General features: G+C 40.7%; 1 pseudogene; it reads left to right on the top strand.

The window, feature by feature from the left end:
• Positions 1-44: 44 nt before the first annotated feature.
• Positions 45-17,215, top strand: LOC110914606 (annotated as a pseudogene).
• Positions 17,216-19,105: the final 1,890 nt, after the last annotated feature.

The following is a 19,105-nucleotide window of genomic DNA, read 5'->3' as shown; positions in this document are numbered from 1 at the left end:
ATTCTTAACCATTAATATTTCTTGATTTATTATTGAGTGAGAACATGATTAATGGAGCATGTGTTGAACGCTTTAAACTAAATCTCAGTGGTTGTGGGCTTGTGGCTACACCCTACTCTACCATGCCCTCACAATGCCTTTGGGTAGTTTGTCACACGCTCAAAAAATATGAGGTGGCACTCTTCCATTCTATCCTTTACGTTCACTGGTCTAACTTACTCAAGTAAAATATATTATGGTATTAGTGGAAGGTTTAAATGAAAACCACTAGTTATTGTGAAAATTCGAAAACTAATTAAAAAAGCTAAAAAAACATACCAAAACTTTTTTTTTTTTTGCATACCAATTTTCGCAGGTTTGGTTTATGTATATATAAAAAAATTCAAAAAAATAAAAAAAAAAAATTTGTAGTGCACATGTGTATGTGTACTACACATGTGTAATACAATTTATTTTTTTTGAAAAAAGTTATTTTTATATATATAAGAACCAGCGATTTTTATAAAAAAATTGAAAAAAAAAATTGATGTGTTTTTTAGGCTTTTTTTAGTTAGTTTTCGAGCTTTCACAATAAAAGTGGTTTTTATTTGAACCATCCCCTATGGTATTATTATACATATAAGTAGAGAAGATAGATGAAAAATATTTGCATATCTCATGGTTACGAGATTAAAAAGACATGACATATTTGGTATAAAATATCTAAATATAGTTGTTTTATGGTTGTTCAGAAAATTTATCACCAAAATCTAATATACATGTTTGTTTTTAAAACGACAGATTTAAGGAAAAAATAATCAAAACATATATGTTGAGAATTCAGAGTCGGCCCGTGGCTTGTGTGTGAAGGGACGAGTGGAATCATTGACTTGGTTCACAAGTTGATTCGTCATGTAAAAACATGAATGGAAGACTATGCTACTCTCTTTCCTAATCCATCATGGTTTCTATGGATTAAACCATGTCAACCATAGTCCAGTTTTTCATTTTCAAGTAATCATTTTCTTTTTCTTTAAACAAAAATAAATTAAATAAATTAAGAGATAGTGTTTGGATCATGACCACACCCTTAGGGTAGTGGTTTTGAATTGTGAATTAGAGGTGAGTGACATGACATTGACGTAAAGGGTCATAAGGGTCATGACCACATCCTATAACCTTAGTTAATTAGTGGATATGATCTAAGGTTTTTATATGTTTTTGGTTGGAATGTGTATTTAGATGTTATCATGTAATCAAATAAGATGATATTTAATTTAAATTTAAATAGCATTTGGTTATAAAAATATAAATAGTAAATGTAATTTAAATCTTAATTTAAAATATTATAAATAAAACAATACTTAATGTAATAAATTAAATAATATTATGTGCATTAAACAATGTATTAATTAAGAGAAGTTTTGTTTTTTAACTGTACACTTCGTGTATAAGGTTATCACACTCTCCAAATTGGAGAGCCCGTATTGCCCCACTTTAGTCAGACTAGGTTGTCTTAACCGGGCCTACATTGACTTCAAAATTTTGTTAAATGAGGGTAAATTGGGAACTACTACATAGAACACTAGTACCATGTGTAACGCTTCGCATTTCTTTACTTTTTTTATTTAGAAAGTTGTATTCGTATTTCTACTTTTAGAAACTTGTAATTGTGTCGTATTTGTGGTTCATTTCCAATCTTGTAATCCGATACTTTGATCATAATGGAAATTCATTTTTATACATATAGGTGTTATCTTTCATATTTGTGTTATATACGCAACCAATCTTTAAATACGTGTTTATACGCAAAACCGAGACTTAAAATACACATTGGATACCTAAAAACAAGTTAAAATACGTGTTTATACGGAAAACCGAGACTTAAAATACACTTTGATATTTGTTTCTGTGAAGTATGTTGATCCGATTATTGATAGATTGGATGAAAAGCCCTGCATAAGGTATAGGCTATCAAGGGTTGCAACTAGATATCAAGATTGGAAGCACTATAGAGTATGTTGCTACTCTTTTCAAAAAAAAAAAAGAAAAAAAAATACAGTATATTGCTACATTTATTTTTTAGTAGAAATTATCTCACATGGCATTTGTTTTTAGCAGCATGCCCTCTTCGACTAAATTATATTTCTAGCAGAGGTGGCAAATGACCGGGTCAGGTGGGCTGGTTATTAATGGTTAAAAAGTCACAAAACGGGTAGTCCTTGTTGAATCATTTCTGTTTGTTCATGAAGGAAAACATTAAAACATACCTGTTACAGCAGACAGTGTGTTGGAGAATCCAGTAATGGAGTTCGACATGCTTGTCATCGTGATCTGGTTCCTCCTTAGGGTGCTGACTGATGATGGGGACTTAGAAAAACCGAAAAGGGTATCGGTTAGGAGAAGAGGTCGAATTATGATGTTATGACTTAATTGGGTGTGTCTAATTGTGTAATTGAGCAACCCTTTAACCTCCACATAATTCTCCTTATATAAGCACCCAGGAGGAAACCTAATTAGTTAATAAGGGTAATATGGTCCATCAACAATTACCAACTAATTATTTAATAGGTTATAATATATTTTGATCTATATTATGTAAATGATTATAATGGCTATAGATTAAATATTAATACATAATACATTTAATCTTACATTCTCCCACTTAGCCGAGTAATCATTTACTATGAGTATTAGATAAGCCTGATCAGGAGTTAACACTCATTTTAGCCTTAAACAAGTACTATAGCAGAGAAATACAGCCGTTGAATCATTATGCGACTCAGGACCCCCATTAATCATACTATAGCCTTAATTTAAAACCTAATCGTCATGATCAAAATACGCGTAAGCCCTTTGTTTGACTTGTAACTTTATTTGTCTATATACCATTATACCGGTTGAACGTATTCTAAGAGACATACAAAATCAAACTAAGGAAATTTCATTAATCATAAAACATAAGCTAGTACAATATGCTTAAATAAGGTCTTTACTAAATCCCATATTCCGAACATGTTCTTCATAAACCTTAGGAGGGAGACCTTTAGTCATCGGATCCGCAAGCATATCCTTAGTACTAATATACTCGATACAAAGATTATTTTCCTCAACTCGTTCACGTACAAATAGATATTTTGTATCGAGATATAATGTCACACCCCCAAAATCCACACGCGGAGTACCACCGCTTGGAGGCGTGACTGACCAGGATCAAGCCACCAATCATATTGAACATGTAATTAATATTAAGTAAAATAAATGTAAACCATCCATCCAATACGATAGGTGTTCAAAACATAACCATAGTTTCAAAGTGTAGCGGAAGCATAGTAAATAATTCAACACTAGTTAATAGTTTTAAATGTCATAATAGTTCAACGTAGAAACCACGATCCTTGCCCACAACGACCCGCTTCTCCAGTGCAAGCTCCAAGTACCTAACGATCTGCAAGGCATGTAACAGAATGATCAACAAACTAGTTGAGCGAGTTCACAGTAAGTAAGTGCGTAACAGTAAGTAACGGGTGGCTCTACTGGGCCGATAGTAAGTTATACAGGTGGGGGCTTCCCATGTTATGTGACCACTAGACTATTCGTATCAACTACTCGTATCATCCCTGTTCTTCTTCCGAGAACAGTAGCGCGTATGGGGTGTACGTAGGTTTTACGCACGTATCCTTCACAACCGAGGATAGGAGACGCGGGGGTGTACATGGGTTTCACGTACGTATCCTTTGTACCGAGGATAGAAGTAAGTAATGCGTACACGTAGGTTTTACGTGCGTGCCTGACATCCGAGGCAGTAATTGGCATATGACCACGTAGGTGTTATCCTAACCTACGGAACCGTCCTGACATCCGAGGATCATGGTAGGTGATAGTCTAGGAAAAGCATATGTACGTTCTTAGTCAATGGTAACCTTTATCCCATTCCCACGACCCGGGAATCCCATGCCTTAGTAGGAGTGTGAACTCACCTTGGGTTTGCTCGGTATGCTAAGTATGTGCTCAAAGTAAATCAATCACGTCCACAAAGAATCTTGAATAGTAACTAAGTCGTTTCGGGTTTCCGGGGCACACGATCGCCGTCAATCAGAGGAGGTGAAGCTCTAGGGTTTCAGTTTTGCTAAAATGTGACAAATGAGGAGTTTCTGTATGACTTATACGCGTCTAACGTTTTGGGCCGCTAATGGGCCTTGGCGAAACTGGTTTGGGCCGGCGGAACACATGTCTCGTCGAGGTGAGGTTGGCGAAACAGGTTTTCCTGTTTCGTCGAGTTTGGCTTGACGGATCATGCTCCTGTTCCGTCGGATTGATTCGCGAAGTATACAAGGCTTAGCTATCTCGAATGTGCACTAACAGGTTCACATTATATTATTAATACATATCATGCAATATTCAAAACACGTTTCATTATAACATGTGCACAGTTACAAGTCAAACACATCAAACAGTCAAAGTCAATGGTCAAAGTCAACGTGCATTTAAAGTCGAAAGGTCGAGTTGTCACATTATCCCCAACTTGAAAGAAATTTCGTCCCGAAATTTGGTACGTACTTACTGAGGAAGCCAGGTAGGTTGCAACGTTCACTGGTTTTCCTGGGGTGTCACATCCTCCCCCCGTTGATCTGGAATTTCGTCCCGAAATTCCGTGGTAGTAGCTTCAGCCTCAGCAGTAGTTGTATTGGTTCCGAATAACTGGGGATACTTTTCTGTCATCTGGTCTTCGCGTTCCCAGGTGTACTCTGGGCCACGACGGGAGTTCCAACGAACTCGAACAAGAGGGATTCTCTTGTTTTTGAGGACCTTAACATCCCGGTCCGTGATTTTAACTGGCTCCTCGACGAACTGCAACCGCTCGTCAATAGTGAGTTCCTTAAAAGGAACTATGAGGGTCTCATCTGACAGGCACTTCTTCAGATTCGACACGTGAAAGACATTGTGAACTGCACCGAGTTCAACTGGTAGGTTCAACTTGTAGGCTACTTTGCCAATCTTTTCTATGATTTCGAACGGTCCAACGTACCGCGGATTTAGTTTGCCCCGTTTGCCAAAACGAACCACACCCTTCCAGGGTGAAACTTTAAGTAAAACCCGGTCCCCGACCTGAAATTCCAATGGCTTTCTACGCTTGTCCGCGTAGGCTTTCTGACGGTCGCGTGCTGCCGCCATGCGTTGTCGTATCTGTGCTATCTTTTCTGTGGCGTCCACTACAATCTCTGGACCCGTAATCTGACTATCCCCCACCTCTGCCCAACTGAGAGGTAACCGGCATTTACGCCCGTACAATGCCTCGAATGGAGCGACTTGTATGCTGGTGTGATAACTGTTATTGTACGAAAATTCCACCAAAGGGAGATGCTTTTCCCAGCCGTTGCCGAAATCGATAACACATGCCCGAAGCATGTCTTCAAGAGTTTGAATCGTTCGCTCAGACTGCCCATCCGTCTGAGGATGATATGCTGTGCTCATGTCCAATCGTGAGCCGAAAGATTTATGCATCGCTTGCCATAGCTCTGACGTGAACCGTGCATCCCGATCCGAAATGATGGAGGTGGGCACTCCGTGCCTCGAAACAACTTCTTTAAGATAGACGTCTGCGAGAGTGGAGAACTTATCCGTTTCCTTTATAGCTAGGAAGTGTGCAGACTTGGTGAGTCGATCCACGATCACCCATATAGTATCATTCCCCCGCTGGGATCTAGGTAGGCCTGTAACAAAATCCATGGAAATTTCTTCCCATTTCCATTGAGGTATCTTAGGCTGCTGAAGTAGACCCGCTGGTTTCTGATATTCCACTTTGACCCTTGCACATGTCAAACACTTGCCGACGTAAGTAGCGATGTGGGCCTTCATACTAGGCCACCAGTATGTAGTTCTGATATCGTGGTACATTTTATCCGACCCTGGATGTACCGAGTAGCGGGACTTGTGAGCTTCATCCATTACCAGCTCGCGTAATCCGCCAAAAAGTGGGACCCAAATACACCCCGTTACATAGTAGGCGCCGTCTTCCTTTAGTTCCATTCGTTGCCTTGAGCCACGTAAGGCTTCAGCCTTGACGTTTTCGGGCTTTAGAGCTTCTATCTGAGCAGTTCGTATCTGTGCAGGAAGACTGGACTGGATAGTGAGCTGCAAGGCTCGTACGCGTCTAGGTAGAGTGTCTTTCCGACTGAGGGCGTCAGCCACAACATTGGCCTTGCCTGGATGATACTTGATAGCGCATTCGTAATCGTTCAGTAGTTCGACCCATCTTCGTTGACGCATGTTCAAGTCCTTTTGCTTAAGGATATGCTCGAGACTCCTGTGATCGGTGTAAATCGTGCACCTGGAACCGTACAGGTAGTGTCGCCATATCTTAAGCGCGAAAACAACAGCTCCCAGCTCTAAATCATGCGTCGTGTAATTCCGTTCGTGAACCTTGAGTTGACGTGAAGCGTAAGCAATAACCTTATCCCGTTGCATCAAGACGCACCCAAGTCCCTGTATCGATGCGTCACAATAAACCACGAAGTCATCTGTGCCCTCTGGCAATGAGAGAATAGGCGCGCTGCAAAGCCTATCCTTTAGGTACTGAAAAGCGGTCTCCTGGGGCTCTCCCCAGCGATAGGTGACACCCTTCTGTGTCAACATAGTGAGCGGCTGAGCGATCTTGGAGAAGTCTTTAATGAATCGCCTGTAGTACCCCGCCAAACCCAAGAATTGGCGTATCTCCGTTGGTGTGCGCGGTGCAGGCCAGTTTCAGATCGAGTCTACCTTGGATGGATCGACATGAATCCCATCCTTGTTCACCACATGGCCTAAGAAGTGGACTTCACGAAGCCAGAAGTCGCATTTGGAAAACTTGGCGTACAATTGCTCCTTTCGAAGGAGTTCCAAAATAAGCCGCAAGTGCTGCTCGTGTTCCTCCTGACTCTTGGAGTAGATCAGGATGTCGTCGATGAATACAATCACAAACTTGTCTAGATAGGGTTTGCACACCCTGTTCATAAGGTCCATGAAGACTGCCGGTGCGTTCGTTAGCCCGAATGGCATGACTAGGAACTCGTAGTGGCCGTAGCGAGTTCTGAATGCTGTTTTGGAGACGTCCTCATCCCGGACTCTCAGCTGATGGTAACCTGACCTCAAGTCTATCTTGGAGTAGTAGCACGACCCTTGAAACTGGTCGAATAAGTCGTCTATACGCGGAAAGGGTAACGGTTCTTCACCGTCACCTTGTTCATTTCACGGTAGTCAATGCACATACGGAAGGTACCATCCTTCTTCTTCACAAATAACACTGGAGCGCCCCCAAGGCGAAGAGCTAGGACGAATAAAGCCCTTTTCCCAGAGCTCTTGTAGCTGCTTTGACAATTCTTCCAGTTCATTAGGAGCTAAACGATACGGTGCTCGGGCTATGGGTGCTGCTCCTGGAGCGAGCTCGATTTGAAAATCGGCCTGGCGATGAGGCGGTAGGCCTGGTAAATCTTCAGGAAACACCTGAGGGAAGCCGCGTACAACTGGAATATCTTCCAATTTCTTTTCTTTCGTTAATGCGTCAGTAACGAGTGCCAAAATAGCGGTGTGACCCTTCCTCAAACATTTCTGAGCCTTGAAGAAAGAGATGATGCCAACCACAGCACCACTCTTGTCGCCTTGAACTTCGAGAAGTTCTTGACTAGAACGGGGAATACGAATGATCTTCTCGCTGCATAAGATTTCTGCCTGATGTTGGGATAACCAATCCATCCCAATAACGATATCGAAGCTTCCCAAGACTATGGGAATAAGGTCGATGGAGAAAGCTTGACCGGCTAAGACAATATTACAACTCCTGACTACATGCGTGGCTTCTAGACTCTTACCATTAGCTAATTCTACTACATGTTTGGTGGTTAAGAGTGTTGGTGCACGTTTTAACAATTTACTGACTTTCAACGATATATAACTTGTATCCGCACCCGAATCAAATAAAACAGTAACATAAATATCGTCGAGAAGAAACTTACCCATAACCACATTGGGATCATTCACTGCGTCACCCCGACCTAGCACAAAAGCATGACCCCGAGCTTCGTTGCCATTGTTGTTGTTGTTTCCCCCGTTATTGTTGTTATTGTTCCCGTTGCCCTGATTGTTGTTGTTGTTCTGGTTCCTGTTTAGCTGAGGGCAGTGTCTCTTGATGTGACCTTCAGCACCACAATTGTAGCACCCCTTGTTGCCCTGTTGCTGATTCTGCTGTGCCGGTGGCTGCTGCTGATTCTGATTCGCAGGACGAGGGCTTCTACAGTCTTTGGCCTCGTGACCCATCTTGAGGCATCTTTGACAACGGCCCCTGTTACACTGGCCGCTGTGGTGTCTGTTGCAGTTGTTACACTTTGGGAGGTTCCCACGATATCCGCCCTGCCTGTGACTACCTGAAGAATGCTGGCTGGGACTCTGATAACTGTCAGTCTTTCGCTGCTGGGCCTGAGACTGAACTGAAGCTGATCCCTTGCTTGAATCCCCATCCCATTTTCTCTTGCTGTCACTGGGAGTAGTAGGAGTAGCTGAAGTAGTAGCGGTGGTAGTAGCGTTGACACGCTTAGGTAGTTTATTCTGATCCACTGCCTGATCGGTAATGCGATGAGCGAGGCGCTGAATTTCCTGAATGTTGTCGAGATTAGCCGATGTGACATGGCTCTGGATTTCTGGCGCCAATCCCTTGAGATACATCTCAATGCGCTTGTATGGAGGGTCTACCATAGTTGGGCACAGCACGGCCATCTCATTCGACCGTTTAGTATACGCTTCGATCTCTGACCCAACCATTTTCAGATTATACAGCTCGTCTTCCAACTTGTGAATATCTTCACGCGTGCAATATTCCCTCTTAATCAATTCCTTGAAATCATTCCAGGGTGTGGCGTTAGCAGCTGCCAACCCTAAGATCTGAACTTGGGCGTTCCACCAAGTTAGGGCTATTCCTTCTAGCGTGCCAGTGGCGTATTTGACCTTGCGAGCCTCAGGGCACTCGCACATTTCGAATACTGACTCTAGCTTTTCAAACCAATGGAGGAGTCCCACTGCCCCCTCGGTGCCACTGAAAGTACTTGGACGACAGTCCATGAAGTTCTTGAAAGTGTAGACAGGTTGCTGCGCGTGTTGACCTATTGTACGAATAGAACGAAGTTAAATACGGGAGTTAATGTAGGATCTAAAGACCCTAGTATGAGTCTATACTGCAGGGTATACTACCTGCTTGAGCGGCTGCAACTGCCGCAACAACGAGAGCCTCTAGCTGGGCTTGAGTCATGTTAATTCGTGCGGCCATTGATCTTCACATCAAAGGCAACATAAGTGAGAAAGGTTCGCGAATAGTGCGATGACAGAAGAGTGTAAGCACATAAGTGTTCTCAAGCAGTAACAGATAGCGAGCAATAGTAGGGTAAGCATACTACGAGCAAAGTTCTAAGCAGTTCTAGCAAGCAGGTAATAAACATAAACCTTATTACCTAGGATGTCGAGTCTTGCACGTGGAGCGAAGCGTCGTTGTGGATCGTTGAGAGCACTGTTCTGGTTATAGTCTGGTTTTAATAAAAACGTTTTCCCATATTAAAACCAAGTTCTCTATAACCAATGGCTCTGATACCAATCTGTCACACCCCCAAAATCCACACGCGGAGAACCACCGCTTGGAGGCGTGACTGACCAGGATCAAGCCACCAATCATATTGAACATGTAATTAATATTAAGTAAAATAAATGTAAACCATCCATCCAATACGATAGGTGTTCAAAACATAACCATAGTTTCAAAGTGTAGTGGAAGCATAGTAAATAATTCAACACTAGTTAATAGTTTTAAATGTCATAATAGTTCAACGTAGAAACCACGATCCTTGCCCACAACGACCCGCTTCTCCAGTGCAAGCTCCAAGTACCTAACGATCTGCAAGGCATGTAACAGAATGATCAACAAACTAGTTGAGCGAGTTCACAGTAAGTAAGTGCGTAACAGTAAGTAACGGGTGGCTCTACTGGGCCGATAGTAAGTTATACAGGTGGGGGCTTCCCATGTTATGTGACCACTAGACTATTCGTATCAACTACTCGTATCATCCCTGTTCTTCTTCCGAGAACAGTAGCGCGTATGGGGTGTACGTAGGTTTTACGCACGTATCCTTCACAACCGAGGATAGGAGACCCGGGGGTGTACATGGGTTTCACGTACGTATCCTTTGTACCGAGGATAGAAGTAAGTAATGCGTACACGTAGGTTTTACGTGCGTGCCTGACATCCGAGGCAGTAATTGGCATATGACCACGTAGGTGTTATCCTAACCTACGGAACCGTCCTGACATCCGAGGATCATGGTAGGTGATAGTCTAGGAAAAGCATATGTACGTTCTTAGTCAATGGTAACCTTTATCCCATTCCCACGACCCGGGAATCCCATGCCTTAGTAGGAGTGTGAACTCACCTTGGGTTTGCTCGGTATGCTAAGTATGTGCTCAAAGTAAATCAATCACGTCCACAAAGAATCTTGAATAGTAACTAAGTCGTTTCGGGTTTCCGGGGCACACGATCGCCGTCAATCAGAGGAGGTGAAGCTCTAGGGTTTCAGTTTTGCTAAAATGTGACAAATGAGGAGTTTCTGTATGACTTATACGCGTCTAACGTTTTGGGCCGCTAATGGGCCTTGGCGAAACTGGTTTGGGCCGGCGGAACACATGTCTCGTCGAGGTGAGGTTGGCGAAACAGGTTTTCCTGTTTCGTCGAGTTTGGCTTGACGGATCATGCTCCTGTTCCGTCGGATTGATTCGCGAAGTATACAAGGCTTAGCTATCTCGAATGTGCACTAACAGGTTCACATTATATTATTAATACATATCATGCAATATTCAAAACACGTTTCATTATAACATGTGCACAGTTACAAGTCAAACACATCAAACAGTCAAAGTCAATGGTCAAAGTCAACGTGCATTTAAAGTCGAAAGGTCGAGTTGTCACATATAAACCAGCTCCAGTCGAACTGTTACTGTTCGAGAAACTAACGGCAGCTGAATTATCACAGTAAAGCTTCAATGGTCTAGAAATGGAATTAACGATTTTGAGTCCAGTGATCAGATTTCTAAGCAACATTCCATGACAGGTTGCGTTATAAACAACAATGTACTCTACCATCATTGTGGAAGTTGTGGTCAACTGTTGTTTATGACTCTTCCATGAGATAGGGCCGCCTGCTAACATAAAGATATAGCCCGAAGTGGATTTCTTATCATCTTTGCATTTGGCAAAGTCAGAATCAGAATAGCCCACCACTTCTAAATGGTCACTTCTTCTATAAGTCAGTTTATAGTCTTTCGTCCCTTGCAGATATCGAAGTACCTTCTTAGCTGCTTTCCAGTGATCTAGGCCAGGATTAGTCTGATAACGGCCTAGCATTCTAGCAATATAAGCGATATCTGGGCGAGTACAGACTTGAGCATACATCAAGCTCCCGACTACTGACGCGTAAGGTATCTGGCTCATTTGCTCCTTCTCAACCTCTGTTGTCGGACACTGGAATGAACCGAAAACATCTCCCTTAACTACTGGAGCGACGGAGGGTTTGCACTGTTGCATGTTATATCGTGTAAGGACACGATCTATGTAAGCCTTTTGGGACAGTCCTAAGATCCCTTTGTGTCTATCTCGGTGAATTTCGATGCCAATGACGTAAGAAGCATCTCCAAGATCCTTCATGTCGAAGTTATGCGAGAGTAACCGCTTCGACTCATGCAACATGTCTAAACTATTACTTGCCAATAGAATATCATCTACGTAAAGGACAAGTATAGTAAAGTTGCTCCCACTAATCTTGAGGTAGGTGCATTGATCCACTTGATTCTTCATAAAACCTTGTTTCTTCATGACTTCATCAAACTTGAGGTACCATTGACGTGATGCTTGTTTTAACCCGTAAATGGATTTCTTCAACTTACAGACTAGATGCTCCTGACCTTCAGGTTTAAAGCCTTTAGGTTGTTTCAAGTAAACATCTTCGTCCAAATCTCCGTTAAGGAAAGCGGTTTTAACATCCATCTGATGTAACTCCAAATCAAAATGAGCTACTAGGGCCATGACGATCCTTAATGAATCTTTACGAGAGACAGGTGAAAACGTCTCTTGATAATCAATTCCCTCTTTCTGAGTGTAGCCCTTTGCAACCAATCTCGTTTTGTAGCGTTCAACGTTCCCATTTGGATCCAGTTTTGTTTTGTACACCTATTTGCATCCTACGGGTTTGACTCCGTTAGGTAATTCTACCAAATCCCAAACGTCATTTTTCTTCATGGATTCAAGCTCATTAATCATTGCTTTATTCCATTCAGAAGACTGATCACTGCTAATGGCTTCATTGTAAGAGATAGGATCATTGAGCTTTCCGGGATCCATTTCAGTCAGGTAGGTAACATAATCATCCCAATTAGTAGGCCTTCTTTGCGTTCAGCGTTGTCTTAGTTTTGAGCGTTTGATGTGCCTTCGTCATGAGGTATAATGGGTTCTAATTGTAGAGGTGAATTTGGAGTTGGTGCAGTAGCTTCAGGTGTAGTAGTTGCATTGGGTACAAGAGGAGTAATCGGAGTAATGGTAAGCGACGAGTCTCCCCCCCCCCCCCCCCGCGTCTTGTACTTCTTGCAATTCTTCGTAAGGGTTGGTACTGGTCCCACTAACCTTGAAATCCTCCAGGAATGCGGCACGCTTGGTTTCAACAATACGGGTGACATGGGAAGGACAATAGAAACGATAACCCTTAGAATTATCAGGATACCCGATAAAGAAACAGGTAACTGTTTTAGGGTCAAGTTTCCTTAGGAAAGGATTGTAAAGTTTTGCTTCAGCAATGCAGCCCCATACTTTCATATATTTAAGACTCGGTTTCCTTCCTGTCCAAAGTTCATAAGGAGTTTTAGGGACAGACTTAGAAGGAACTCTATTGAGTATATGAACAGCTGCTTTTAACGCTTCAGTCCAGAGGAATAATGGTAAATTAGTGTTGGCTAACATACTGCGCACCATGTTCATAAGGGTACGGTTTCTTCTTTCAGCGACACCGTTCTGCTGAGGTGTACCAGGCATGGTGTATTGGTTCACAATCCCCTGGCCTTACAAAACTCATAAAATGGACCAGGAGCTTGACCCACATCAGTATGTCTTCCATAATATTCACCGCCTCTATCTGATCTCACAACTTTAATCTGACGATCTAATTGCTTTTCAACTTCAGCCTTATAATCTTTAAAAGTTGTTAGAGATTCAGATTTTTCCTTAATTAGATACAAGTACATATAACGAGAATAATCATCAACAAAAGTGATAAATGAAGTATGTCCTGTTATGCCAGCGATTTGGTAGGGACCACTAATGTCAGTGTGAATGAGTTCTAATAAATTAGAGCTCCTAGTGGCACATTTCTTATTTGCTAATGTCATTTTACCTTTAAGACATTTGACACATGTTCCAAAATCAGAGAAATCGAGAGGAGGTAAGACTTCATCCTTTATGAGACGATTTAATTATTCTCTTGAAATGTGGCCTAAACGCTGATGCCACAACATGGATGAAGTCTCTAAGTCTCGTTTCTCTTCCATCTTTGTGAGTGATTCATTAATGTTATATGACAACAAATATTTGGAAAAGTTATCTTCTAGTTCTAATCTATAGAGACCACCATCCAGAATACCAGTACCATAAAGAACAGAATCATAAAGGATAGAGAGTTTGCGATGACCATGGGAAACAATAAAACCGTCCATGTCTAACTTTGGTCCTGATACAAGGTTCCGAGTTACCTCAGGAACATATAAGGTATCATAAAGTTTAATACATAAACCAGATTTCATAACTAATTGTAATGTTCCAATGGCATTCACTTCTAATTCTCGATCATCCCTAACCTTAAGCGTTCTTTGGTTTCTTTCCAGCTTCCCGATTGAAAGGAATCCCTGAGTTGAATTGGTAACATGAACCATAGAATCAGAATCAAACCACCAAGAATTAGCAGGAACACTTAAATTATAGGACTCAAGCATCATAAAATAATCGTTACCTTTCTTAGCCAGCAACTCCTTAAAGTCAGGGCATTCCTTCTGCATGTGTCCTGTCTTTTTACAGAATTTGTAGCGGATACTGCCTAAGGAGTTCTTAGGGCTGGAAGGTGCACTTGTATTAGGATTAGGATTAGGTCTTTGGACTTTTGAAGCATCCTTCCTCTGATAATTGTTCTTTCTTTTCTTAGAATTGGAGGTAGTGAAGTTTGCAACATCAGTATGGCGATCCATCCTCATACGCTCTTCCTCCTGTACGCACATAGCGACCAGTTTACTCATTGTCCTTTCGTCCTTCTGAGTGTTGTAATTGATCTTGAATGCTTCAAAGGACGAAGGAAGCGAAGTAATGATGAAATGAACAAGGAAACCATCACCGATTTTCATTTCCAGCCCCTTCAGCTTATTGGCCATGTCATTCATCATCATGATGTGCTCGCGAATGCCGCTCCTCCCATCATACTTAGTTGTCACCAGCTTGAGAATAAGGGTACTAGCGTGTGCTTTAGACGTCCCTTTGAACTGCGCCTCCACATGTTCCAAGTAGGTTTTAGCATCTTCAGAATCAGGAATAGCTCCCCTGATTGCATTGCTTATGGACTGCTTCATAAACATGAGAGACATGCGGTTACACCTAGTCCACTTGTCATGAGTTAACTGCTCAGCAGCAGTACTTTGAGTGGTAAGGTCCGCTGGCTTTTTCTCTCTTAGAGCATAATCAAAATCCAGCAATCCAAGTGTAAGCATGAGAGCATCCTTCCATGCAGCAAAGTTATCACCAGTAAAAGGTGGAATCCCGCAGTTGGGTGCTGATAGTGGAAATAAGATGAGCAAGTTACAACAATCCAAATGTAAGCATGAGAGCATCCTTCCATGCAGCAAAGTTATCACCAGTCAAAGGTGGAATCCCGCAGTTGGGTGCTGATAGTGGAAATAACATGAGCAAGTTTTGATACTAAGGAAGAAGTCCTAATGTGATCTAAGGGCACGTTAAACTAAGGCAGACATAAATAATGACCATTTTACATTATGAAGCTGTGATATTGTCTATTACTAACATCAAAATAATAGACTTAGTTAAAAAATTCTACTTAAACGAAGACAAATCAGCTTTGGCCAGAAGTGTAATCATTTAAGCATATGTGCAAAGTGGTTGTAACAAATCAGCTTTGGCCAGAAATTGAAACGATCACTTTAGTTATGCACTTGTTAAGTATGTCATCTATGAAAGAATTAAATCAGCTTTGGCCAGATATTAAAACATTCATGCTTATGATGCACACTTAACATAGCTTTCGTAATACTTGAACGATAAGTAGATGTATCAAGTCAGCTTTGGCCAGAAATGATATACCAAAAAATCATTCAAGTTAAGCTATTTTGGTTTTGTAAAACATTATCTGATTCTGATTAATTAACTAAGTGATTACAAAACCAATTATTTAATAGCAAACTACCCGTTAGCGCGGATCGAACTCCGCGGTGAGTTCGCTGGGGGTTGCGGCCCAAAACTTGTGCGATCAGTAAGGCCCAAAACTTGTGCGATCAGTAAGGCCCAAAACTTATGCGATCAGTAATGCCTTGTGCGATCCACAAGTCTTGTGCGATCCACAAGTCTTGTGCAATTATGCAATCTTGTGCGATCAGATCATCTCTTATGTAATCTGATCTTGTGCGATTATCTTATGCGATCAGATCATCTCTTATGTGATCTGATCTTGTGCGATCCAGTTGTTGTTTATTGTTATAACAACCGAAAGTTCGAAAATTAAGAATTGTGATAGAGTTTCCAATTATAACATTGATCTATTTTTATCATAAAATTTCGAAATTATAATCTGTTTATCCTTTTAACAGATTTAAAAAAAAATTAATAGACAAAATTAGATCAAAATTAGGGAAACATTTAACAATTCAAATCATATTCCAAATCATAAAGGAAAATTCAAATTTTAACTAAGAACATGATGAACCCTAAATAAAATTAACTTAATCATATATCCGAAATCTGGAAATTTTTTCCATTCATTTAATCAATTCTTGAACATTTATGATTTCGGAATAGTAATCACGGATGAAACAGACGATCCGAGATGTATAGAACAGATCCGAGATGGCATCTCGGATGAACAAAAAACCGAATTTTTTATTATGGTTTTTTCAAATCCTGTTTTCCAGTTTTTTTTTTTAATCCAGATTTACGGATACAAAACAGAACCAACTAATCAACATATGCTCTGATACCACATGTTGAATCAGTTCTGTTTGTTCATGAAGGAAAACATTAAAACATACCTGTTACAGCAGAAAGTGCGTTGGAGAATCCAGTAATGGAGTTCGACATGCTTGTCATCGTGATCTGGTTCCTCCTTAGGGTGCTGACTGATGATGGGGACTTAGAAAAACCGAAAAGGGTATCGGTTAGGAGAGGAGAGGAGGTCGAATTATGATGTTATGACTTAATGGGGTGTGTCTAGTTGTGTAATTGAGCAACCCTTTAACCTCCACATAATTCTCCTTATATGAGCACCCAGGAGGAAACCTAATTAGTTAATAAGGGTAATATGGTCCATCAACAATTACCAACTAATTATTTAATAGGTTATAATATATTTTGATCTATATTATGTAAATGATTATAATGGCTATAGATTAAATATTAATACATAATATATTTAATCTTACAGTCCTCAAATAGACATATACATGATGAAACGAATTGGGTTGCATTGATGGATACCCCATTATATTCACATAAAATATTGTTTGATACGGTTATCACATTTTACTCACATAAGATGTGTCATTGCATGAAATTTAGTTTCTTGTAGGATTTGTCAAAGCTGAACAGAGATCCAAGAAGGGTATCCAAGAAGGGTTTTGTATGTGAGTGAATGATCTTGAGAGTTGTCTTCAGCCAGAAAACTATGTACTAGTAAAACTATGGAAATATGAAGCTGGTGACACAACACTTGTGGACCTAATACTTTTTCTTGAATGTAAGCACTTGATTTTTAATAACAAGTTGATGTATCTATGGTAACTGAATTTGATGTTGCTTTTAATTGCAGACGTTGCACGTCATTGGCCTGCTGATATTCAACATGTACTAGCTTCATATCAAGGACGTGATATTGCCAAAGAGTTTATTGAACGTTCACAAGAACACCTGAAGTAAGTTTGAAGTGTTTTTATTATCTTTTAACTATATACAAGTTATATAATCCAATGTGGATTTTGTTTCAAGGGTATGGTGTTGGTTCAGTTCTGTTTATACATGAAGGAAAACAATATAAATCATACCTGTCACCGCAGACAGTGCAGAGGAGAATCCAGTGAGAGAAGACGACATGGAGTTCGACATCTTTGTCAAGGTGATCTGGTTCCTCCTTAGGATGCAAACTGATGATGGGGCTAAGAAAACCGAAAAGGGATATCGGTTTTGGAGAGGAGGTTTCGTGATGATGTTATGGCTAATGGGGTGGTGTAATTGTGTAACTGAGTAACCCCTAAACCTCCACATAACTCTCCTTATATAAGCACACAGGAGGAAACCTAATTAGTTACTAAGGGTAATATGGTCCATCAACAATTACCAACTAATTAAATAATAGGTTCTAATATATTTTGATCTCTATAACGTAAATGATTATGATGGCTATAGATTAAATATTAATACGTAATATATTTAATCTTACATTCTCCCACTTAGCCGAGTAATCATTTACTATGAGTATTGGATAAGCCTGATCAGGAGTTAACACTCATTTTAGCCTTAAACAAGTACTATAGCAGAAAAATACAGCCGTTGAATCATTATGCGACTCAGGACCCCCATTAATCATACTATAGCCTTAATTTAAAACCTAATCATCATGATCAAAATACGTGTAAGCCCTTTGTTTGATTTGTAACTTTTATTTGTCTATATGCCATTATACCAGTTGAACATATTCTAATAGACATACAAAATCAAACTTGAGGAAATTTCATTAATCATAAAACATAAGCTAGTACAATATGCTCAAATAAGGTCTTTACTAAATCCCATATTCCGAACATGTTCTTCATAAACCTTAGGAGGGAGACCTTTAGTCATCGGATCCGCAAGCATATTCTTAGTACTAATATACTCGATACAAAGATTATTTTCCTCAACACGTTCACGTACGAATAGATATTTCGTATCGAGATATAAACCAGCTCCAGTCGAACTGTTACTGTTCGAGAAACTAATGGCAGCTGAATTATCACAGTAAAGCTTCAATGGTCTAGAAATGGAATTAACGATTTTGAGTCCAGTGACCAGGTTTCTAAGCAACATTCCATGACAGGTTGCGTTATAAACAGCAATGTACTCTGCCATCATTGTGGAAGTTGTGGTCAACTGTTGTTTATGACTCTTCCAAGAGATAGGGTCGCCTGCTAACATAAAGATATAGCCCGAAGTGGATTTCTTGTCATCTTTGCATTTGGCAAAGTCAGAATCAGAATAGCCCACCACTTCTAAATGATCACTTCTTCTATTAGTCAGCTTATAGTCTTTCGTCCCTTGCAGATATCGAAGTACCTTCTTAGCTGCTTTCCAATGATCTAAGCCAGGATTAGTCTGATAACGGCCTAGCATTCCAGCAATATAAGGGATATCTGGACGAGTACAGACTTGAGCATACATCAAGCTCCCGACTACTGACGCGTAAGGTATCTGGCTCATTTGCTCCTTCTCAACCTCTGTTGTCGGACACTGGAATGAACCGAAAACATCTCCCTTAACTACTGGAGCGACGGAGGGTTTGCAGTGTTGCATGTTATACCGTGTGAGGACACGATCTATGTAAGCCCTTTGGGACAATCCTAAGATCCCTTTGTTTCTATCTCGGTGAATTTCGATGCCAATGACGTAAGAAGCATCTCTGAGATCCTTCATGTCGAAGTTATGCGAGAGTAAACGCTTCGACTCATGCAACATGTCTAAACTATTACTTGCCAACAGAATATCATCTACGTAAAGGACAAGTATAGTAAAGTCGCTCCCACTCATCTTGAGGTAGGTGCATTGATCCACTTG

This window comes from Helianthus annuus, chromosome 15 (genome assembly GCF_002127325.2).
Source record: "Helianthus annuus cultivar XRQ/B chromosome 15, HanXRQr2.0-SUNRISE, whole genome shotgun sequence".
NCBI classification, from domain to species: domain Eukaryota; kingdom Viridiplantae; phylum Streptophyta; class Magnoliopsida; order Asterales; family Asteraceae; genus Helianthus; species Helianthus annuus.
Note: the sequence above shows the minus strand (reverse complement) of the source record. Positions and strands in the feature narration are given on the sequence as shown.